Genomic DNA, 24,225 nt, shown 5'->3' with positions numbered 1-24,225 from the left:
AAAAAATTCCTCTAGGAGTAGAGTGTTAAGGAAACCCGTATGACAACCCATTTCCTGTTTCTGTGCCCCTTCCCCCCAGAGCCCAGCAGGAAGGCCAGATACCTACAGCTCCTCCCCACCAGAGCCCAGCCACGGTCCCCCTCTCTCCCAGTTCAAACACTTACATGCACCCCTTACCGCCCACCACTCAGAGCCCAGCGGTGGGGTGCCCCCAGCCCAGATACCTGCACCCTTCCCCCTCATAGCCCATCTGTGGGGCCCTCAGCCCAGATACTCTCACCCCCTCCCCCGCCCCCCCCCCCCCCCCCCCCCCCCCCAGGGATCCAGAGGGAGAAACAGCCTGATGCTGGGTCCTGGGCTTGTACTGAGTTACCTGTGTGGCGCCTACCTCTCCTTCCTTGAGGGCATGCTGGGAACTGCAGCTGCCAGGAACCCTCCAGCTCCCTCCCCTTTCCCCTGGCAGTGTCTTCTATTTGTGAGCTGGGCTCTGCTGGGTCCAATGCCCCCTAGTGGTGGTCAGCAGCTCTGCTGCCCATTTCAGGGTGGCAGAAATTCTGTGCAAAAAACATTAATTTCGGTGCCAATTCAGCATTGCGCAGTGGTGCAGAATTCCCCCAGAGTAAACTTGGAAGTCTTCCTGCTGCCTGATTGGTGAGCTGTCATATTATCCACAATGGTGTGCTATTGCTAAGAGGTCTGAGGAGCATATAGAGCCAAACTCAGCCTTATTGTAACTTCACAGAAACCAGCAGTATTACACAAAGGATGAATTTGACATATACTGCGTACTAATGTACTTCACTCCTCAGAGCAGTGCATTTTTAAACTGAAGAAAATTTCAAATAAGCCTTACAAATTTTCCTAATAAGTAACAAACTCAACTATGTTTCATTATTGTTTTATTTCAGAGCTGCACCTACATCCACAGCATTGTGTTGAATTAGTGATCACCTTCATCCACAATCATATGCCACTCAGTTAGGAATCACAGAACAGTGAGGGTTGGGGAAAATGTGGGAGATGAGATAGAAGTATTGGTAAACATTTAAAGGTAAAGCCGCAGTGCCCATGCTGGGAAAATGACAAGCTAAGAAATATTGTTCTAAAAAGTATTTTGTTGTAATCCTGTATCTGTTATATGTGAAAATACTTATTAGATTAAATTGTGTTGAAAGGGATATAGATAATTTAAATATTTTTAACTTTAGTCATTTTATAAACCAATATCATGGTGTTATAGCAGAAGAATAGCAAAAGACAGATTATTAACCAAAAAACCTATGTAAAACATATGTCTCTAAATAGGCTGTTGAAATAGGACTTGTCTACGCATACAGTGATGCAGCTACGCAGCTGTAGTGCTTTGGCGTAATACTGTCTTCACCGATGGGAGAGCGTAATCCATCTCCGCAAGAGCTAGTGAAGACTTCCCGTTCACATAGCACTGTCTAAACTGGGGAGTTAGGTCAGTATAAATACATGGCTCAGGTGTGGCTTTTTCACACCCCAAGTGACGTAGTTTTACCAATGTAAATTCTGAGGGTAGACCTGGCCTAAGATTATTCCCAATACACATCCTGAACATTTACAATTTAAAGCCTTGATGGGAAAGCCGTTGCATTAAGCTGTTCTGTTTCAAAGCTGTGCAGCTAACCTTTCTAGCAGGTAGGATGTTTGGTTCTTCTAAGATTATATCTTAACTCAAGCTAATTCTGCAGTAATCTACACTCAAATTAACTCCTTTCTAGTTAGGTTAGCTAAAATGAGAACGGCCGTACTGCAAAATAACACTCGAGCAGCACAGTGTAATTGGATTAATAGTAGAGAGTAGCTGTGCCCCAACTGCATTACTGGTTTGAGTGTCATCTGTGCTTAAACTTCAGCCTATGCTCCTTATGGTCCAGCTAGCTTGAGTTAGAGATATTTGTGTGTGGACAGGACTGGGTTAAGGGCAACACTTGAGTTATACCTTGAACTAACTGCACTGAAGACAAACCCTAATATTAACAAGTGGTGTATATGTCGCTCCCTAAAGCAGCAAGTGGAGCTATCTCAGTTCGCAGCTCTGCAGCAAGATTACAGAGAACTGCTGTATGCACATTCCCTTACTAAGCAGACAGGATAAATGCTAAATCAGAGCTTTTCCCAAAAAATAACTAAAGTGCATTTACTCAATAAAAGAATGATATTGAATAAACTTAGAATGGTAGCTGAGGGTTTATCTGTCTGGTTGGCTTGTTGGTTTCTTTGTTTTTGTTGAGGGGCAGGAGGTGTTAGGAAATTTAAGATTGACTCACTTCTCTCAGGAGCTTCTTTAGGACATTTGTCCTCTCTCAAACACACTCAGTAATCTTATATAAAATTAAAGTAGACCATTGCTTATTTGCAGACTCTAATTCATCAAATAGCAGTCTCTCTGCCAACCAGGAAAGACTCCCGACCACTGTAGTGAATGCGATTTCTTAATAATAAGACTTGATTGTTTAAAAAAACAAATACTTTACAGTATGTTTAAATCATGAAGTATTATTAAAATGATCCAAAAATTGGCAAAATAATAAACAGATTCCTTTTACTTGTTCACTTGCTAATTTGCAGAAGTATTGTTCATGATGGGCTTCCCAATCAGTATGAACTTAAGAAGTTAATGTGTCCTCAGAGTTTCCTGACACATTAATCCATGCTAGTATAACATGTATTATCTTTACAGAGATTGCTCAACATTTCCTTATCTTAAAAATATCGTAGTTTAAATGATTTTTATTAAGAAACTTGTTCCTTAGGAAAACTATTAAATACTTCTAAATACCTTGCCCTTTATATCTAATATTTTTGCAACTAAGTATAGATTTTTAATTTAGTATTTGTGGCTGTATTCTCAAATTGCCATATTGTTACATACGTCTATGCAAGTAATATAGACCTTAATCCATTGCTGTCCACCTCACCAGAACTAATTTCAGTCAAAAGACATAGCTTGATTGTCACAGTCCAGGGTGAGTTTGCAGTTAAAAAACAGCACAAAAACCAAAAAAAGAGCTAGCAGCTCAGGGGAAAAACCCATAATTTTACTTGTTAATTGACTAAGTTTGAGACAGAAAACAGGACGTGAATGGGAGGCTTCAATGCTATTTTTAGTTTCCATTTTCAGAGCAGAACTGTGTGTTTTTTAAAGACAAGAATCTACTTACTGAAAAAGTTTATATTTAAACAAGACATGACAGGCAACAGTTCAAGCCTGTAATAAACTCATTGCAGTGAGGGAAGACCAGGAGGACAAATTAGTTTTTTTTTTTTGTTTTGTTTTTTAAATGTGGATTGAACAGGTTGCTTTTCTTTCTTTGCTACTTAATCGCTGCTTCTGAGAGTTTCTCCCTCTTTTCTCTTCCTTATTTAATGACTTCTTTTCCATACATTATTATTCTTTCATGCTTTATTCCAAGACCTATTAACTTTTCCTCCTTGACTGTTGCATACATACCTTGAATATACTAAACAGGGAAAACGATAAAATAGGGTAAAACTGTCCAACAACTTTGTCAGCACCTAAACTGCCCTTTCAAAACATAATCCATTGATTTTTAAATTTTTGTTTTAAAAAAACTTTCCTCTTGATCTTTCTTTTACATCCTTTTACATAGATATAATCATTAAGAAACAATGTCTTCAATATTTGTCTGAAATATTTGATTTTGTAAATTTCCATTTATTCCTCAATTAATCCTTTATATTCTATTATATATATATATATATATATATATATATATATTATTCACCATTTCCATTGATTTTTTTCATTATTACCTTTGTGTTAATATATATCTTTTTCCTGTGTGAGTTTCTCATTTTTTCACTTTCCTCTGCTCAGATAGAGTATAACTATCTCCTCCCTCTCAAAAGAAAAACATTAGGGCCCTGATTTCTGATGGATGATTGGTCATGAAGGGGCCCTGAAAGTGAAAACAAGCAACTTATATTTGATGCAATAGAGAAGAGGGAGCCACTGGAGGAATGCAGAGAGACGGGTGACACGTTCAAAGTGATGTGCTAGGAAAATGATATCTGCAGCAGCATTTTGAGTGTATATGAACAGGGCAAGATTGCATTTGTCAAGGCCAGAGAAAAGGATGTTGCAATAATCAAGATACGAGATGAGAGCCTGGGCGAGAGTTTTAGCTATGTGGAGAGGAAAGGCCATATTTTAGCAATTTATGCATAAAGAATCCGTAGTCTGGATGTGAGAACTAGGCATCATCTTGGACTCTGACCAAGTTTATGGGCCAGAGTGATAGGTAGAATGATGATGAGGTTCACAGTGATCGAGGAACGGCTAGTTGGGGAGATTAAGAGCTCTGTTTTAGTCATGCTGAGCTTGAGCTAACAGCTAGACCTCCGCAAGGAGATGTCAGAGAGACAGGCTAAGCCTTTAGTATGGATAGGAGGGGGTAGGGTAGGAATAGTGGAGATACCAGCCCTGTCAAATTTTCTGTAATCTTCCCAATTTTTACATGTAATTATGAATTCAGGCCTTACATCTATGACTTTTGCATCATTCCCCATGACTTGGGTCCAGTGAACATATCAAATATTGCTGCAGGGGCCATTCTTCACCACCAGCCCTATGGCAGATGCACAGACTGCGCAGTGACAGGTCTGACAGGAGGCAAGCAGTGGCAGTTTTGAATGGGGTTTGAGGTGCCAGATCCATCACCTAGGCTGGGTGTTGCACTTTAGCTGCCGTGTGCACTTGCTGGATTATGTTAATGTGCTCTAGATACCTTGTAGAGTATGCCAGCAGGATCCACACTGGGCAGTTAGAGCACAACACGCCACCTGTGACTTGGGTGGTGAATCCCATGCCCCAAACTCCATTCAGAATCGTTGTGGCTTGCCTACTATCTGATCTGTTGCGGTGCAGTCTGTGTGGGAGGAAAAGCCAGAAGGGCAGAAGGAGGCAGTTGTGGTGGAGGAGGAGAGGGAATGGGACACTGAAGGGAGAAGAGGAGGATCATCCCGGGAAGCAGGTCTGGGCCTGGCCACGGTAATTAAGGAACCTAGGTAGCATAACAGGGAGGCTTTCCTAGGACCAATCATCCCCTTCTTTCAGTTTGGGGTTCAGGTGCAATTGGGGGGGGGGCTTGGCCTTAGACAGGAAGGGTGCCCCCCCCCACGCCTCTCAGGCTCCCTCCTTAGAATCATAGGTGTGTAGGACTATAAGGGACCTCAGTAGGTCATCTAGTCCAGGGGTTCTCAACTTTTTTCTGTAAGTTCTCCCCCCCCCCACCACCAACATGCTATAAAAACTCCATTGCCCACTTCTGCCACACCACTGTTTTGCTGCATATAAAAGCCAGGGCCAAGCAGGGCAGTTATGCAGGATCCCATGCCACATAGGGTCCCGTGAAGCTAAGTTACTCAGGCTTTAGCTTCAGCCCCATGCAGTGGGGCTTCAGCTTTCTGTCCTGGGCCCCAGCAAATCTGTTGGCCCTGCTTGGCGGCCCCCCTGAAACCTGGTTGCAGCCCCCCGGGGGACCCTGGGCCCCAGGTTGAGAATCACCGATCTAGTCCAGCCCCCTGCACTCAATGCAGGATAAGTAATAACTACCATCCCTGACGGGCGTTTGTCTAACCTGTTCTTAAAAACCTCACTGATGGAGATTCCACCAGGCGTCATAGCAAGGCAGCTTTCCTGAGACCAATCCTCCCCTTCACCCTGTTTGGGGTGAGGAGTGCAATGGGGAAAATTCTGATTGCATCCCTGGTGAGAGTAGTGCCATGGGGGCAAGTAGGCACGATTTTCTTTCTACGCCCTACTTGCCCCAAAGCTTAACCACCACTGTTTATCAAAACGACTGGTACGGGTGATAAAATGAGCCACATGTACCAAAAAACACTCAAAAAGGTTTCAGAAGTTAAAAAATGAACTATACAACCAAATGTGGTTAAGCTGTCAAGAAAAGGCAATGATTATGTCTACTGTCAGCTTTGTCCTATGGACAAATCTGTTGTGCATGCCGGTCATAACGATGTGAAAATTCACGTTGGTGTGAAAAAGCATGTTGAAACTGCAAAAAACAGCAGCTAGCAGAGCACAGATATAAAGCAGTTCTTCACCATGGAAGTTGACAACAGCATGCTTTATACCAGAATGTTGGTAAGAGGATTTCTCATCAGGTATAACTTGCCAGTTGTGGCGAGCAGTTTTCAGAAAATTTGAGAGATGATTGCATTTCCTGATTTCAAAATTGCCAGAAAATATGAATGTGCACACACAAAAACAACAGCCATCATCAGAGATGGCAAATGATGTAAACCATCTAGTAGAAAGCGTTCATGATTTAGTCTAGCTAGTAATACCAGCAGTGAAGCAGACACCAGCAAGCTGTTCCCAGTCGTGATTTGACATTTTGATTACAGCAAATGTAAAGTGATCACCTAGTTGCTATTGGTCCCAGCATGTCCAGAGTGTGCCACTGGAGAGAATATTTTTCAGCTCTGAATCCAAATATGGAGACCAGGAAAATCCTGTTTGGCTTTTGGAAGTGATAGTGCTTCTGTCACAATGAGCTTGCACAAGGGTGTTGCAGCATTAATTCGAGAGCAACAGCTGTCTTTTTTTTTTTCTTCTTCTTCTTCTTCTTCTTCTGTCCTGTTCTCCCTATTTCCCCGCTCCGTGGGCTGCCCATGTCACCTTGTGCACATCATGGCTGAGAAAAGTGTGACGTGCCTGTACATCAGTGTTAATTTTTAGCCTTGCGTGTGCTTCATCATTTGTGCCTGGAGGTAATAAGCATTCTTATTTTATTTGCTCGCTGTCTGGACTTTTTACTGCCATTTTTTATAAGTGTGGGCCACAAAATCATTCCACCTAGTTCCAAGTCCTGTGAGCCTGCTGAGCTAATATTCCACCCAATTTACTGTGTAGGGTAATTGCCAAGAACACCGTGCAAACAATCAGATAAATAGTGTGGTGATCCCTGTTGCACTTTCATATGGAAATTCCCACTACAATTGGGGAAAATAACTTCCTAACTCATTGTTTACTCGCAAATGACTAATTTAATAATACTTTTGAAACTTCAGGTTTCTTAATCAGAAGGAGGTATCCTCTTTTTTTGAACTACATAGTCTCGAATGGTGTTCTCCAGTGTAAATGACACTCAGATACCACATTGGTGGGTGTAGTAAATATGGATACACCTATTCTCCTTTGCTTTATGGCTTGAATCCTTTATTATTTGTAATGTGGTAGTGCCTGCAGGCCCCCATCAGGATCCATTGTGTTAGAGGCTGTACAAAAACACACACACACATCACATTACAGTGTAATCGTGAGACTAGATGCAACAAACAGGAAATGGGGAAGAAAGATAAGGGTAATAAAATAAAGTACTTACAGTACTTTGTAGTAATTGCACTGCTTGACAATTACTGAAGCTACCAAAAATTTAATAAATAAATAAATAAATAAAATCCGCTATCCCTGACTAATACACAGTTAAACCATCATTCCTCCCACTGAACAAAATTTTCTCTGGAGGGAAACTTTGTTGTGAAGAATTAGAATGGTCTGCTGAGACAAGCGTCAGAAGTGAGAATTAAGTCACTTCTAGAAAAAAGATAACATCCAGCTTGTCAAACCCTAGGCTATGAGGGAAGATATACAGTAGGATGCGAACAGATGATTCTTGAAGCAGCCTGAACCCCAGCGAGGGTGTGCTGCAGATCGGAGCTGGGGGGGGGGGGGAGGATTTCACTTCCCATTAGGCAACAGAACATATTTCCTTGGAGCTTTGGTGCACCAGCTAGCTTGATTGTCTGTCCTTTCCCTTGGGTTCTCTGCATCTTACCATCTTATAAAACATCTTAGTGCATATGCACTGTGCAGGACAAGACTGAGCCCGAAGGTTCAAGTGAATGGCTCTTCTGTTTTTTAAGAATCAAATTTCTATTACATTTTGACAGGAATTTTTTAATTAAGGGATCGGATAATTCCATCAGTTATGCTTGAACAACAAATGTTGAGGTCAACTGACAGGATGACTGGACGCATAAGTTCAACGAATCTAGGAGCATTTTGAAGAAAAATAATTTTTTTCTATGTAGCACATTCTCAAAAAATGTCATTTCTTCAAGAGTACTCATCAACTGGAAGAGGGTGAAGAGAAACAAACAGGTAGTTGCAAAAAGGCTGCTTTAGAGCTGCAGCTATGCCTTCTAAATTTAAGGGCTATCCCCAGAAAGGCATCTAAGAATATCTTTCTATCAGAAGGCAACCCAGTTTTAGGGAGGGTCAAGAAGAAATCCCCAGAGAAAGTGTCCCCAAGGAAGGAGCTGTTTTTGTGTTGTATGCAGATCCACCGTATTATGACTTTACTTTTTAAATTATAATTTTTTGCAACATATAACTCTGTGCATAATATGTTATACCTCACCTCTCACATGTTGGTGCATATTAGAAAAGAACAGGGACTGAAATATTCAGTCAACCAAGCTGCTTCAAACAATCCAGTGTTTTCCAAATGTTTTGAAAGCTGAGCCTCTCTTCAGGAAAATGAAATAAATTCCACACATAATCCTCCCCTCTCCCCCAACTGTGCCATGTGTTGTTAAAGGCCTACCTGTCTTAATTTATATATTTTAAGAATACCCCCAGCTTATCTTTTGTACACCATTTGGTGGGGGGGCACATCTAGCACTTAGGGAAATGCTGAGGTAATCTAACTAGTAGCATCTGTGACGGGTTGGATCACAGAAACCCCCTTGGGAGCTGCCACCCGATGTGTAAAGACTACCCCTGCTTCTGTTTTCCCTGCCAGCTCAGGACTCCAGCACCCTGTCTTGCTGAGCCAGACACTCCCGTCTGGCTCCAGACACAGATCCAGGGTCAGAATCTCCTGTCCCAAAGCTGCAAGTTTACCTGAAAACAGCTCGCAGTAGTGTACTTGTCTTTAGCACTCAGATGCCCAACTCCCAATGGGGTCTAAACCCAGATAAATCCGTTTTACCCTGCATAAAGCTTATGCAGGGCAAACTCATAAATTGTTCGCCCTCTATAACACTGATAGAGAGAGATGCACAGTTGTTTGCTCCCCCAGGTATTAATACATACTCTGAGTGAATTACTAAATAGAAAGTGATTTTATTAAATACAGACAGTAGGATTTAAGTGGTTCAAAGTAGTAACAGACAGAACAAAGTAAGTCACCAAGTAAAATAAAATGCGCAAATCTATGCCTAATCAAACTGAATACAGATAATCTCACCCTCAGAGATGCTTCAATAAGTTTTTTCTCAGACTGGACACCTTCCAGGCCTGGGCACAATTCTTTCCCCTGGTACAGCTCTTGTTGCAGCTCAGGTGGTAGCTAGGGGATTCTTCATGATGGCTCCTCTCCCTCTCTGTTCTCTTCCCCACTTTATATATCTTTTGCATAAGGCGGGAACTCTTTGTCTCTCTGGTTTTCCACCCCCCCTCACTGGAAAAGCACCAGGTTAAAGATGGATTCCAGTTCAGGTGACATGATCACATGTCACTGCAAGACTTCATTACTCACTTGCCAGCACACACATATACAGGAAGACTCACAGGTAAATACAGCCATCTGCAGACAATGGGAGTCATCAAGATTCCAAACCATCATTAATGGTCCACACTTTACACAATTACAATAGACCCTCAGAGTTACATTTTATATTTCTAGTTTTAGATACAAGAGTGGTACATTTATACAAATCAGATGATCATACTCAGTAGATTATAAGCTTTGTAATGATACCTTACAAGAGACCTTTTGCATGAGGCATATCCCAGTTACGTTACATCCACTTATTACCGTATTTTCTCTAAAACTATCTCAGTTACATTATATTGACTTATTATCAAGTTTTTATAAAACCATATAGACTGCACAACGTCACAGCGTCTTCCCCTCTTCTTCCTCTTCTGTCCTGCTTCTCACCCCCAAAAAGTCAGAGACCCGCAATCTGTTCCATTCACAGGCAGACTGACTAGCTTGGATATGGCTGAACTAAAAATGCCACCAGTGGGTAAAATATGGTCTACAGCAGGGATTGGCAACCTTTGGCACGCGGCCCGTCAGGGAAATTTGCTGGCTGGCCGGGACAGTTTGTTTACCTGCAGTGTCTGCAGGTTCAGCCGATCGCAGCTCTCACTGGTGCGGTTCGCCATCCCAGGCCAATGGAGGCTGCGGGAAGAGCAACCAGCAGCCCCCGTTGGCCTGGGACGGCGAACCGTGGCCAGTGGGAGCTGCAACCGGTTGAATCTGCAGATGCTGCAGGTAAACCGTCCTGGCCCACCAGCGGCTTTTCCCACCAGCTGCTTTGGCCACATGCCAAAGTTTGCAGATCCCTGGTCTACAAAGATCTTCAGTGGCCTCCAATAATGCCTTCTCTAAGTGCGGAATGAAGGCAAAGCAGATCACCTCCAGGTTCTATTACTGAATTCAAACATTTTCAGTTCCTCTATCATGGAAACGTAAATACTGTTTTGAGACTTTATTTTTTATTTTAAAAATGTACATTTGCATTATAATTAGTTTTAGCACTTAAGTTCATGGCAAATTTACCTGTTAACTTATTTTCTATAGCCTGCATCACCAAAGCATGTAGAAGTTAGGCCTTAAAATATTTTTTTAATTTCTCTTGTGGAGCTACATAATTGACTGCCAAATTAAGTGGTGGTGGTATATGTTCCCCTCTGTGCAAGAGCAGCCCATCTGCATTAAGAGTTTGCATTGATAGAACTAACTTGATTTAGTTACTGATGCAAATTTTATTAATGTCTAGTTATAAAGATTTAATACAAATTATATAATCACCCACGATAAATTGGGGCATAGGAATTAAAGCTATTGTTACCATTATTGTTTGCCAGTGAACTTTAGACATTACCTGTTAGGACAAGATATTAAACAACCTAAATCAAGAATCAAAAAGAAAACCTCTAAAACCAGTTAACTGAACTCTGAATAAAATAAAAGATCTTTAAACAAAAGAAAAGTCCTAAAGTAAACGTCTGGTTTTGTCCATTATGATTCTTGATATCAACACTAGTCTTCTATATTTTAACACCCCCCTTTGCTTTTATGAACATATGTTCCTAGTTGATTTCATTCTTTCAGGTTTCTGGCTGGAAACGTCTTGTGTTTAAGGATACAGTGGTAAGGGCTTTATCTGGAAAGTGGCTGAATACCCCAACTCCCACTAAAGTCATTAGGAGTTGAGGAGTGCCCAGTCACTTAGGGTATGTCTTCACTACCAGTGTTAAAATGCTGCCTCGGCAGCGCTTTAACATGGCTGTGTAGTCACGGCACCAGTGCCGGGGGGGAGCTCCCACAGTGCTGTAAAAAACCCACCCCCATGAGGGGAGTAGCTACCGCTCCCAGTGCTGGTACTTTACACTGCCACTTTACAGCGCTGAAATTTGCATCACTCTGGGGTGTGTCCCAACTCTCATTTTGTGAGCTCAGTCTTGGCATGGTCCATAGCTAGGGCCCTACCAAATTCATGGCCATGAAAAACGTGTCACGGGCCATGAAATCTGGTCATGTGTGCTTTTACCTTATATTATACAGATTTCACAGGGGAAGACCAGCGTTTCTCAAATTGGGGTTCCTGACCCAAAAGGGAGTTGCAGGGGGGTCACAAGGTTATTTGGGGGAGGGGACTGTGGTATTGCCACCCTTACTTCTGTGCTACCATCAGAGCTGGGTGGCTGTTGGCTTAGTGCCCAGCTCTGAAGGCAGCGCCCCACCAGCAGCAGTGCAGAAGTAAGGGGGGCAATACCATACTACACCATGCCATCCTTACTTCTGTGCTGCTGCTGCTGGTGGCTCTGCCTTCAAACCTGGGTTCCCAGCCACTGCCTTCCAGCTGCCCAACTCTGAAGGCAGAGCTGTCGCCAGCAGCAGCACAGAAGTAAGGATAACAGTACCACAACCTTCCCCCCCCCCCCCCCCCCCCCCCCACACACACAATAACCTTGCCACCTCCCCACAACTCCTTTTTGGGTCAGGTCCCCTACAATTACAACACCATGAAATCTCAGATTTAAATAGCCGAAATCATGAAATTTATGATTTTTTTTAAAAATTCTATGACCGTGAAATTGACCAGAATGGGCCGTGAATTTGGTAGGACCCTACCTATAGCAGACACTTGCAATTGCAGGGAAAGTCCTGCTCATCCCCAGGCTGGAACATACTGAGGGCAGACAGAATCTTCAGGAAATTCAGAGCTTAAAATCTAAGACGTCTCTATTGAGCATGGGTGAACTGTAACTTTTGAAAGGCTTATAACTAGATCAAATTGGGCATATTTCCAGGGGGAGGTATCACATTACCTCACTGGTGCAAAGACCACGCCCTGTCAAATTTCAAGTCCCTACGCCGGGGTAGGCAACCTATGGCACGCAGGCTGAAGGCGGCACGTGAGCTGATTTTCAGTGGCACTTACACTGCCTGGGTCCTGGCCACCGGTCCGGGGGGCTCTGCATTTTAATTTAATTTTAAATGAAGCTTCTTAAACATTTTAAAAACCTTATTTACTTTACATACAACAATAGTTTAGTTATATATTGTAGACTTATAGAAAGAGATCTTCTAAAAATGTTACAATGTATTACTGGCATGCGAAACCTTAAATTAGATTGAATAAATGAAGACTCGGCACACCACTTCTGAAAGGTTGCCGACTCCTGCCCTACACCAAAGCATAGGTATGCTAAGAGCTTTTCAAAGAAAAGGTACCAGAATTCTTTAACATTTTTTTTCTGTAGCCTTATTCTTGGAAATGGCTGAACTGTTCTGGCTGAAATTGGCCATGCTGGGTGTATGCCTTCAGGATTAATTTTTTGGCAGATTTCAACTATATAGTTTCACAGTTAAAAGAAACTGAAAATAGGGTCTTATAATGGGAAGTGCCAGGCAACCTTAATAAGCCTATAATAGAGTGGGTTGATATTTCTGAGCCTGTGGCAGGTGGAATCAGTATTATTGAGTGTGAAATCCTGTGTAAGATAGTATAAGAATTATTGTCCTGCTTTTAGTTAAAGTTTGTTAACAAGCCATTTTGTCAGGGCTTATCAGTCCACTTAGGAGGCAAGATGAAGGGCAGTGCATTTCACACCACTGTTCTCTATTGGATTGATTAAAGAGTGGGTTGTCTTATAATAGAAAATTTTTAAAAATCAAAACCGTTTTCTTTGAATTTTGGAACCTAATATGGTTTGATAACATTGGTGTCTGAAATGGCCACATGTTGAATCCCTTTGCTATCCATTTAATGCACCTCAGGCTGGCTACTGTTAGTCCACTTCACTTGGGAAGACTGCCAACTACCTATTCCCATTTCCTGCAGCCCTAAAATTTGTGTGGAGACCACCAGTGGAGTGCATTCTTCTCATCACACCCACCTGCATGGGAAAGGCTTCCAGTGACACTTGTCCGCACCCTTGCAGAGCACCTTCACTTTTTCGCCATCACAGAGCTTGTGAGGAGGTTAGCAGCAGATTTCTTCCCAGTATGTCACATCAGTTTGTATGAGGATGCTGTTAGTGGATTGCTTCCATTTGGCAGTGAAATGTCCAGTGAGATCAAGGTGTTAAATGAACCATTCTGAGTGCTGCATTTGACACATTGTCCCTTTCATTTTAGAAGCATAGGGTTAAAATGTTAATACACCTTTGAGAATCAGTATATTAAGATTGATAAAAGTTTTCAATTGATGTTCATTTTGAATGATGTTTCTTCAGAAAAACTCTGCAGCCTATAGGCACAAATAGGACATAAAACATTTTCCAGGCATAACTAAATTACACATTCTCAGTGTAAAAATCTTTCACTGCTTAAGTCAGGAATTTGTGTCATTTGGCTGTAAAGCTTCAGTTTTATTTCCAGCTTTGGGCTAATTAAAAAAACAATAGAACTGTTTTGTTTTTGTTGTTTTTTAAATTATCATGCAAAAATGTTTGTCTTGAATCAGACGCCATGTAATTATGGATAAAGGCTCTGTTATAGAACAAACTGGGTCTTTGCAAGATTTTTGTGGTGGGTAACTTTTTTGTTTGGGTTTTTTAACTAAAAATACTTATTTTTCAAATTGTTCATTATGCCTTTTCTCGTGTTGGATATTGTTTGAGTGTTATACGTGAGCAGTTCTTAATGTATTGATGTCTGAATTTTTTGGTATTTATTTCAGTGAGATTTTGTCAGTTTGAGAAAGATGTATACTGATTAGCAGATTACCGTAATCAAGCTGAGACTTTAGTAACTTTTAGCCTCAAGGTGTTTATTTTTAAGAACTTTGCTTTTTTGTAGTTAGTCCTAATCAACTGTTGCTATGGAGTATAGTTTTACTTGGTTAATGTCCTAACTATGAATATGATAAAAGAAAAATATTTTTCAAACTCCTAGCTTAAGTAGATAGAAAAGATGGGGAATAGTAGGTGGTGGTTTCCAGGATCAGTGAAGTTCAGGAATCATAACTGGTGAGCTCCCTGTCTCCCTTCTCTGCTACCATGTTTTTTGTGAATGGAGAAAGTGCTGGCTTTTTAACAGTGTGCTGTCCCTGGTTCTTGCCTGGGAGCTCCGTCTCTTCTATCACTTTGGTTACTAGATATTTGACCAACTTCAAACATCACTCATTCCTTTGGCTCCTGGAAGAAACAAGGAGCTTTCTCTCTTGTGTTCTCCACTTGCCATACCCTTGTAGCTGCTATAGGGAATTCTTCCTCTTCCCCAGCCTGTTTTTGGGTCTCCTTCCCCTGTGAATAACTCTAGCACATCTGCTGTGGTTTGCAGAAACAACATGAAATTGAAGTGACTGATGGTTTCACAAACACCCAGGCTTTCTGTAACAGCTGGGAAACTGACCAGAGTTGTTAATTTCATTGCATTGCTGCTACTGGGCTAGACTATGAGTAGCAGTAAAGGCACTGACCTAATTTGTCTGCAGACAGAAGAAGACACTACTGCATCTTTTTACAGTACATTTGGTTCATGTTTTGAAAGGTTTTCTTCAACTAGATATAAATTTTTTTTTAAATGAAAGCTTAATGCCTTTGAGAATTCCCTGTATTGAGATCCATGCTCTGTAGTTGCCTGCCTTTGGTGTAGAAGCTTGCAAGTTTTTGGTCCTTTCTTACAGCCTTAGAAACAGCAAGCTGGAACCGAGGACTGTCCATTGCCTTATCTCTTAGGCATCTGTTAGAGTTTTCTAGGCATAGCATTTGATGTAGGTGGTTTATCGTTTTTTGTTTTGTTTTTATTTTAGACGACATACACTTTGTGCTGATGTGGACTTAGTTTGGCCCTGTTGGTTAGCTCTCAGCAACTGGGATGTCCACTGCTAAGATCAGTGCATCATATGAAGCTATAATGTTGGTGACAGGTGAGTAAATCCAGTGCTTGATCTGTTGTGGATATAATCCCTATAGGTCCTTACAGCTCCCCAAACAGAGGTGCCTCAAGAAGCCCTTGTTTGAGGAAGCTTTAAAGACTCCTTCATTCCAGTCCAGTGCTAAGCCCTTGATGTGATCAACATAAAGGGATTCTAAAGAGTCTAAGGGCAGGTCTGCACTTAACACGCTGCTTAAAATGCGGTACAGCTGCAGCACTTCAATGAAGATGCTGTTATGCAGTGGGAGAGCTTCTCCCATTGGCGTACTTTAATCCACCTCCCTGAGAGACGATAGCTATGTCGATGGGAGATGCCCTCCCGTCAACAGAGCGCTGTCTACGTTGATATAACTGCATTGCTCAGAGGTGTGGATTTTTCACACTCCTGAGAGACGTAGTTATAGCGATGTAAGTTTGTAATGTAGATGTGGCCTAAGTCCTAGTTGGCTAGCTGTAGTGCTGATTGGTGAAGTCAGTGCTAAGGGATTTCTTGATGTTTAAGTAGAAGTTGTTGAAGTGGAGAGGTGAGGTGAGTTGGTGATAAGCAGCTTTGCACTGAAGTCCAATACTGGTGATCAGGAGGTCTATACTGAGGCTGCCTCAGCATGGACTTTTGCAAAGAGAGCTATGATATCGGATGTGGAATCAACCTCTTTGGCTTTGTTGCCATTCTGAGAGCAGAGGATCCAGTGATCATCTGTGCCATATCTGTCAGTGCTGGATTGCTCCACAGTATTAAAAAAAGAAAACCAATTCATTAGTGTGGGAGATGTCACAGTATTGCTCTCCTTGGCCTCAACCATTCTTGAGGCCTAGGTGTCAGCCTTCAGCATTGGCTTCTTTGGCATTGATACTTCCTTCTTGTCTTGTCCCAGAGATGTCCTAACAGACGGTGAAGCAACGCTCTCCTTAATATAATGTATCTGGCTCTTCTCTTCCTCATCTTCTGTTACTCTGAACAGGGAACCTTCAGCAATCCAAACTTTGACTGTGGGCCCTCTTCTGAAGGAAGACTAGATTTTGTGTCAAGAACTGCCTGGGTGATAGACACTGAAGATCTTTCTAGGGTCCTTTACTACCTGAAGATGCCAGGTGCAGCTTATGGATCCTGACTTGCTCTCTGGTCAGGATGATGGTCTGTATTCTGGTCTTGCAACAGACCCACGTAACTGCCTAGCAATCTTCTGATCCTGGAGGGAGGTGGGGGGTGTCTCTGTTTTTCATCTCCCTTGTCAACAGGGACTGCTGTCCATATTGGTCAATGTGAGCACAATAGTCCTGAGGTCAAAAGCTTAGACAATGGCCTCCTGAGAAATCACAAAAGAGACTTCAGCCAGATTCTCATCACCGAAAGAGAGTTGCCTTCCACCAGATTTGTCTTTCTGGGTGTTTTCTTCCCTAGGCTCTGATCAGATTTATGGGATGCTGAAGATGAGGGGTGCAATGCAAGAGTCTTCTGAGGGTTCACCACCTTTACCATCCAGGATGAGGCAGTGTGTAACTTCTCCACCTGATGCTGTCAGAAGCTTCAAGGAGGAGATCTTGGGACAGCTTTCAAAGGTGCTTGATCTAGAGTCTTACAGTAACCTAAGACAATTTAGGCAGGTGGCCATTCCAAATAATGGAAGCATCTTAGAACCTGCAGAGTATTTTTGGCTAAACTCTGCTGAGGTCGTATCTACTTCCAAGAGGACAGATCCCATCTATTCTATCCCTGAGGGGCTTTGAATATGCCATTCACATCCTATACTTGGATCCCCGGTTGTGCCTGATGCATCAGTTTGCCATGAACTTTCATTGGCATCTCTGCCTCTAAGAACAGATATGCCATATACCAGGGATCGGCAACCTTTGGCATGCTGCTCGCCAGGGTAAGTGGCGAGGGATATGCTGGCTGCCGCTTCCCGCCGCCCCCATTAGCCTGGGACGGCAAACCGTGGCCAGTGGGAGCCGCGATCAGCTGAACCTGTGGATGCAGCAGGTAAACAAACAGGCCCAGCCCGCCAGGGTGCTTACCCTGGTGAGCCACATGCCAAAGGTTGCCGATCCCTGCCATATACTTTGATTTTCTGGGATGGAAAAAAGCCTTGATTTGTTCTGTTTCTCTCCTCATGTAGCTAATTAGTAGGGGTTATTGGCCAAATATAACTTCTTACCCTGGATAAACTCCTGTCATTGGTAGAGCACCTTTCTGAAGAGGCCAGGAGAGAGGCAATGACTAAAGTTGATGAAGGCTGATAAGTCACAAAATATGTGAGGGTTTCACAATGCTTTGGACGCAGCTTCTAGATTTTTAGTGACCGCTACTATAATCATGAGACTGTATTTGTGACTGATGGGTTCTGGGGTCTCATTTAGAAGAGAGGCCTCTCTGAAGGACCTTCCATTTGAGGGCCCATATGTACAATGAGAAGACAAACCATTCAGAAAGACAACCTTGAGATCATCAGACCTCTGTTTCTTTTCCTCCTATAAACACTGAACTTTCTATTCCATTTCCTTCTGATAACCTATCTCTTCCTCTTTTGCATGCATTCCTTTATAAGATTGTTTTTTTCACAATAGTTGTGGATGTTTGGTGTGGTAATTGGTTGTGTTGGAGAAAGGAACTTAACTGGATTAAAGATTGGTATCTCTAGGGGACAGAATTAAGTTTGCAGCATGTGGTCTGTAATTTGTGCACTATAGTTGTGGTAATGGTAATGTACCTATGGTTGAAGGAGAAGAGGGTATGTACTTTTAGGCCTTAACTTTTCCTTTTAGGCATTAAATGTTCCTGGCTTCAGAACAAAAGTATGTTCTATTAATTTTCTAGGTGGCTTTAATAGTTAGGTGGACCTGTGTGGGGCAGAAATGAAGTGCTGATGGAGAATATTTTATCCAGAAATCTGTGTATCCTTCTAATTGTCATTGCTTGTTTCTGGACCCCTTCTATTTCTGATGTTTCTTTTTGAGATGGAGTGACCATAACTAAATAGTATTACAAGCAAGGCTGCATTATAGATTTCTATATAAACTTATTTTGTTCACAATCTTTGTACGTATTAACATTGATTGTTCCTCTGACTGCCACTGAATATTGAGCATATGTTTTAACTGAGCTGTCCACAATTGCACCCTGGAGTTTTTTCTTCTGACTGGCTAAATATAGAACTCATCAATGGGTATGAGAATAGTTCAGATTATTTCTTTCCTTGCATTTTATTGACACTGAATTTCATCTGCCATCTTGCTACCTAGTCAATTAATTTTGTTAAATCCCTCTGCATTTCTTCACAGTATTCTCTAATCCTAGGCAATTTTATTATCTGCAAAAACATTACCACAATTATGGATTATCCCACAATTGTCCACTCAAGAATTTCTTATGCTTTCCTCCCCTGTACTGGTCACTATTGGCTAGGATATGGGGCTAGGTGGACCACTGGTCTGATTCAGTTTGCGATTTCCTATGTTCATTTCTTTACAATTGCTTAAAAAAGGCTGCATTCTTGATAGTCATCACATAAGCATGAAGAGTGCATGATCCAGGCTCCCATGCGCCCCCCCACACACACCCCTGACTGTTCCATAAGGATAAGATGGTTCTGTGCAACTCTTCAAGTGTTTTTAGTAAGTAATTTATCTATATTTTCACCAATCTTCATTCAATTTTGGGAGAAGCTAGTTTGCATTGTTCGGATGCTAGAAGAGTTCTCAGTTATTACTTGGACAGGAGTAAGTCTTCTGTAAAACACGTGTGCTGTTCATAGCCTACAGGAATACATCTAGAGGGCAGAGTGTTTCCACTGAAAGATTAAATAGATGAGATTATGTAGACATATTTGTTGTCATCTGGCAGGTATCCCAGTGCCTGAGGTCTTAAAACATATTCAACTATATCCAAGGCAGGTTCAACTGCATGTCTCAAAAGAAACTCCAGGGAGATACGAGGCTGCTACTTGGAGTTCCATGCATACATATACACGGTTTTACTCCATCGATTTGGCTTGTAGATATTATATGACACAGGAATTCAGACTGGTGTTTCATCTAGTCTAGCATCCTATCTTGATAGTGGCCAGTCCCAGATACTTCAGAGGAAGATACAAGAAACCCTGTATGGGATAACCTTCCCAAGGGAAAGTTCCCTCCCTACCCACATTTATTTGGTTTATGCCCTGAAGCATGAGAGTTGATAGCCCTTCTAAAAAACTTGTTTTTAAAACAATCCTTACTGTTATAATTCTGGATAGTCTCGTTAGCTATGTAAATATCCAATCTTAGTTTAATCATGCTAAGCTTTTGATCTTAATGATATCTTGTGGTAATAAAACTCGCAGGCTAATTTTGTTTAGTGTGAACAATTTTTTCTTATTATTATTATTATTATTATCATTATTATTATTATTATTTTAAATTTGCTGAATTTCAATTTCATTGAGTGACTCTTTGGTTTTCGTCTATATCATTAGTTATTTTGTATACTATTATCATGTCTCCTAGCTAATATAAACAGTCCCAATCTTTTCAGTCTCTTAACATGAACTGTTTTTTCATTCTCATTGCCTGGCTTTCAGTCTCTTCTATTTCTGCTAGAGCCTGTTGGAGACGGGGTGACTATAAATGCACACCGTATTTTAGGTGAAGGCACACCACTGAGTTATATAAAAGCATTATAATTTCAGTGTTCATCCCAGTGTTATAAAAGCTAATAGCAAAATAAACCAAAACAAAGCAAATAATAGTGGATGTACAAGTGGCTCCTAGCCTTGGAAATAGGCTTTTGCAATTCAAGATTGAGGGCTATTGCATTGATTGGAAAACTTTGAAGAGCATACTGGTGCCATGGCTACTGATGAACAGTGAAGATTTTGTAATAGCTGAAATAGGTAGCAATGTCGCATTAGGAGCCCATGGTTCCTGGTTCAGGCTTCAGCAAGAATGGATTCCTAACAAGGATGCAGCCTGGATGCAGCCAGACTGGATGCAGCTCCCCAGGAAAGGGCAGGGAGCCAGCATCCACTGTGTGCCATGCGGCACTTCTTAGTGATGGCTCCCTGTGCTCAGTCATGGAGGGGGTTAGGAGGTGGGGCTGTGACAGGGACTAGTGGATCTGTTAATATACATGGATCCCTCCACCACCACCCTTCCCAATTTGGTGGAACAGAGGAAGCACAGCAGGAAGCTGTGGTTACTGTAGCCCTCAATCTGCAACAGTAGTCATGAAGTGGATCCAAAAGTCTGGGAGTGCGAATGACTCTACTTCCTTCACCTCCTACATAGCTTTTCCATAGCACAGTTCATTGATTCAGGTGGCGTGCTGGGATGAAGGCTTTTCCCAAAGAAAGAAATCCTGCATGAAAAATATCCCTCATTTGTCTTTTTTTAAACTCATATTTGTTTTCTTTTCTCAGCAGTGCAGTATCTTAAGTATCCCACGCACTTCAGATGCACTAGGGCAACTGGTAGTTTGTTTTTTGTGTCTTCACAAACTTCAAAATGGGTGCATAAGTGATATAACTAGCAGCGGAAGAGGGTGGTGATTGCTTGAAAATAGGGATGATGCTTTACTTGTGTGTTTGACTGAATTGGGCAAAAATTTTACTATATTCTGAGTTGTTCAGAAAGGCTTGCTGATACCAGCTTTGTGGTTTGTTCACCTTTTAAAAGGCAATTTAGCATGCAACAGAAACCTACGCCTCTTTACAAACCCTACCTTTTAATCCCCATTCAAACCACGAAAGTTTAATAGGAAAAAATAAACTATTAATTGAATATTGAGATTTAAAGCAAAAAAAGCCATGAGAACTCTTTCAAAATGTGTGGGAGATGGGGGTGTGGGGTTGTCCTAAGTGTGCTGCATCTTTAGTTATGCTCTCCTAAGGCTTCTGTATTTTAGCTCATAGGGTCACTTGATATACTCAGCCAGCATCAGAGCTCCAGCAGTAGTAGCAATGGCCATCTTGAATAAATGTAAGTGAAAATTTTTCTTTAATATAAATCATCAATTTTCTATAAAGTTATTTCCTTTTTGGGTAGAATAGCAGGTTCTTGGAGAGTGAAGTGTTTTTAGGACATTTACTGCTGCATAGCAACTGAAAATCTTAGACACGCATACACCCTTTCTCCCGCAGTGTTCTAACGGGAATAGCTTTAGTGAGAAAACATACTAAAACTGGTGCCCCAGTTTGCCCCCCAGGCAGTCATAGGCCATGTCTGCACTATGGGGGCATAGCTTCAACGCCATAGCTATGCTGCCATAGCCCCATAGGGTAGATGCAGACTGCAGCAATGGAAGGGGTTTTTCCATTGCTGTAAGAACTCCACTTCCCAAAGGGCCAGTAGCTAGGTCAGCAAACCATTCTTCCATCAGCCTATCTGTGTCTACACTGGGGGGGGGTGTTGGCGTAGCTACAGCATTCTGAATGGGCATAGCTACAGTGCTCAGGCTGTGGATTTTTCAGTCTGAGCACTGTAGCACCATCAGTGTAAGTTTTAAGTGTACACCAAGTCTTAGTGAAGTTGGAGAGGTATTCAGTTGCCATCTGACATAGGGCAGAATTGGGCCCTTAATACCCTTTTTTGACTGTTGTGTTTATATGTATCATGTACATTCAATACATGGATGTAAAACTAATTTCTGTTTGATAGCGTTATTTCTATCACTTGTGAATTGTACAGTTGTCCCAAATCCATGGGAACTTTTTCTGTAGCAATCTGTGTACCTCTCCGGTGTAGGGCATTGTACTGTGCTTGCCCTGTTCAATACTGCTAGTTAGCATTTATATTGTACTTTGTGCTCATTAAATAGCTAATCCTCACAATCCTGCTAGGCAGGAAGGTAAATATTATCCCCATTTCACAGTTGGAGAAATTGAGACAGAAAGATGACGTGACTTGCCACATGGTGAATTGGCAGAGTTGCAATTAGAATTCAAGACTTTCTCATTCCCAGTCCGATGCTTAATTCTTCAGACCATGCTACTTAAAAACTGGCCCTGCCTTTTGGCATCCTGGTAGCTTTTCCAGCACAGCCAGTTCCTTTGTGCTGCCTGCATAGCAGACTTTCGAAGTGAAATTGCTAAACTCATTGGTACATTCTACTTTTCAGCACATGGTACGAATGCAGCTCAAATGAACAGAGAGAAGTGATGTGACTGGGAGCTACATTTTTCCATGCAATTCCAGCTCTGGGTGCCTCTAGAAGAGACATGTCAGTTGTGTTAAATTATTTAATTTATTATTTAATAAAAACAAAATGAAAAGCAAAAAAAAACCACTATTGCTATATGCCGTAAAGTGCATGAATGAAAGATTAGCATGAGTTCATCAATTTCATTTTCACTTTCTACCAATGGACTAGAACCTGACAACCAAAATGTCATTTGACTTTATTGACTACTGAAAGCATTCAGCACCAGGTCAGGAGTAGAATCCCCTTCACAAGAAGTGAAAAGTTATTGCTAACCTATTATACCACTTTGCCTTGCACCACAACCTAATTATACTTGTTAAACAGTTAACTTCAAAGATACAGGTACATAAAACTTCTTTTGAAATTAATAGCCTATGGCTATTAGAATCTGAAGAGATTTTGAGAAGATTGTATTACACTTTGTGAAAGGTAATAAATGGAAAATTATATCAATTACATAAATGAATTTGATTCTGATATTATTACTGTGCACTCTGGTTATGCTAATTTATGCATATACAGAATTCACCATTGCCTATCATTTGTTCTATATTTAAAGTGACATTTTCATACATGCAAATAAAATTTTGCTACTGTAGTAGCTAAGAGTTTCTTTGCCTTTGTTAGAGAAGTTCCACCATATTAAACATGAATTTGTGCGAATTATTTTTATTTTGATCTTGAAATATACAAATCCACCTGTATACAGGCTTTAGGCACATTGACAAGAGTTCAGTTTACAGCTCCAAAATTGTTTGCATCATAGTCTTTGCAAAGTTCTCAGAAAAGCATCCCTGTGGTGCCAGAGAAATCCTAGAAACAAACAAAAAAACCACACAACACGCTGCAGGGATCAGATTGGTTAACCCAAATCAACTCATTTCCTTTAATTCAGTTTATAATTTGGGATATCTAGTAACCCAAACTGAGTTCTGAAGATTTCAAATTACTTAGGTCCATTTTAAACACTGAAAGCACACAAAGAGATTTCAATATTATGGCTTTTTAAATAATAACATACTAGCTCATGGTAAAGTTTGGTAAGTTCATTTCTTACATGTCCACAAACTAAATAAGATATGCATAGCAAAATTTTTCTGTTCATGTTCAGAAAAGGTGATTACACCATTGTGCTAGTATTCATTGGTTACAAAGTAGCAGCCGTGTTAGTCTGTATCCACAAAAAGAACAGGAGTACTTGTGGCACCTTAGAGAAAACAAATTTATTTCTGCATAAGCTTTCGTGGGCTACAGCTCATTTCTTCAGCTCCATAGAGTGGAACACACAGACAGAAGATATTTATACATACAGAGAACATGAAAAGGTGGAAGTACGCATACATCAATTGATTGGCCTCTTACAATTGGTATGCGTACTTCCACCTTTTCATGTTCTCTGTATATATAAATATCTTCTGTCTGTGTGTTCCACTCTATGCATGTGAAGACGTGGGCTGTAGCCCACGAAAGCTTATGCTGAAATAAATTTTAGTCTCTAAGGTGCCACAAGTACTCCTGTTCTTTTTGCTAGTATTCATTGTTGTGCTGCTATAACATAGTGTAAAAATGAGTTATTTTCTAATATAAAAAGATGGTGCTCTGTAGTTTAACAAGCTTAATATCTTTTTT

The 24,225-nt window shown here is 41.3% G+C and overlaps 1 protein-coding gene across 3 annotated transcripts in view; it reads left to right on the top strand.

Annotated features, from left to right (window-relative positions):
- PLAG1 (PLAG1 zinc finger) overlaps positions 1–24,225 on the top strand; it is a 53,005-nt gene that overhangs the window by 13,174 nt on the left and 15,606 nt on the right. The window contains exon 2 of one of the 3 annotated variants that reach the window (XM_034762950.1): positions 15,295–15,411. The exons of the other annotated variants lie outside the window; for them this stretch is intronic. The gene's annotated coding sequence lies outside the window, so the exon portion shown is untranslated. The remainder of the gene's footprint in view (positions 1–15,294; positions 15,412–24,225) is intronic. 3 annotated transcript variants of the gene reach the window in all.

The sequence above is a fragment of the Trachemys scripta genome, chromosome 2 (genome assembly GCF_013100865.1).
Source record: "Trachemys scripta elegans isolate TJP31775 chromosome 2, CAS_Tse_1.0, whole genome shotgun sequence".
NCBI classification, from domain to species: domain Eukaryota; kingdom Metazoa; phylum Chordata; order Testudines; family Emydidae; genus Trachemys; species Trachemys scripta.
This window is presented reverse-complemented; position numbering and strand designations above follow the sequence as displayed.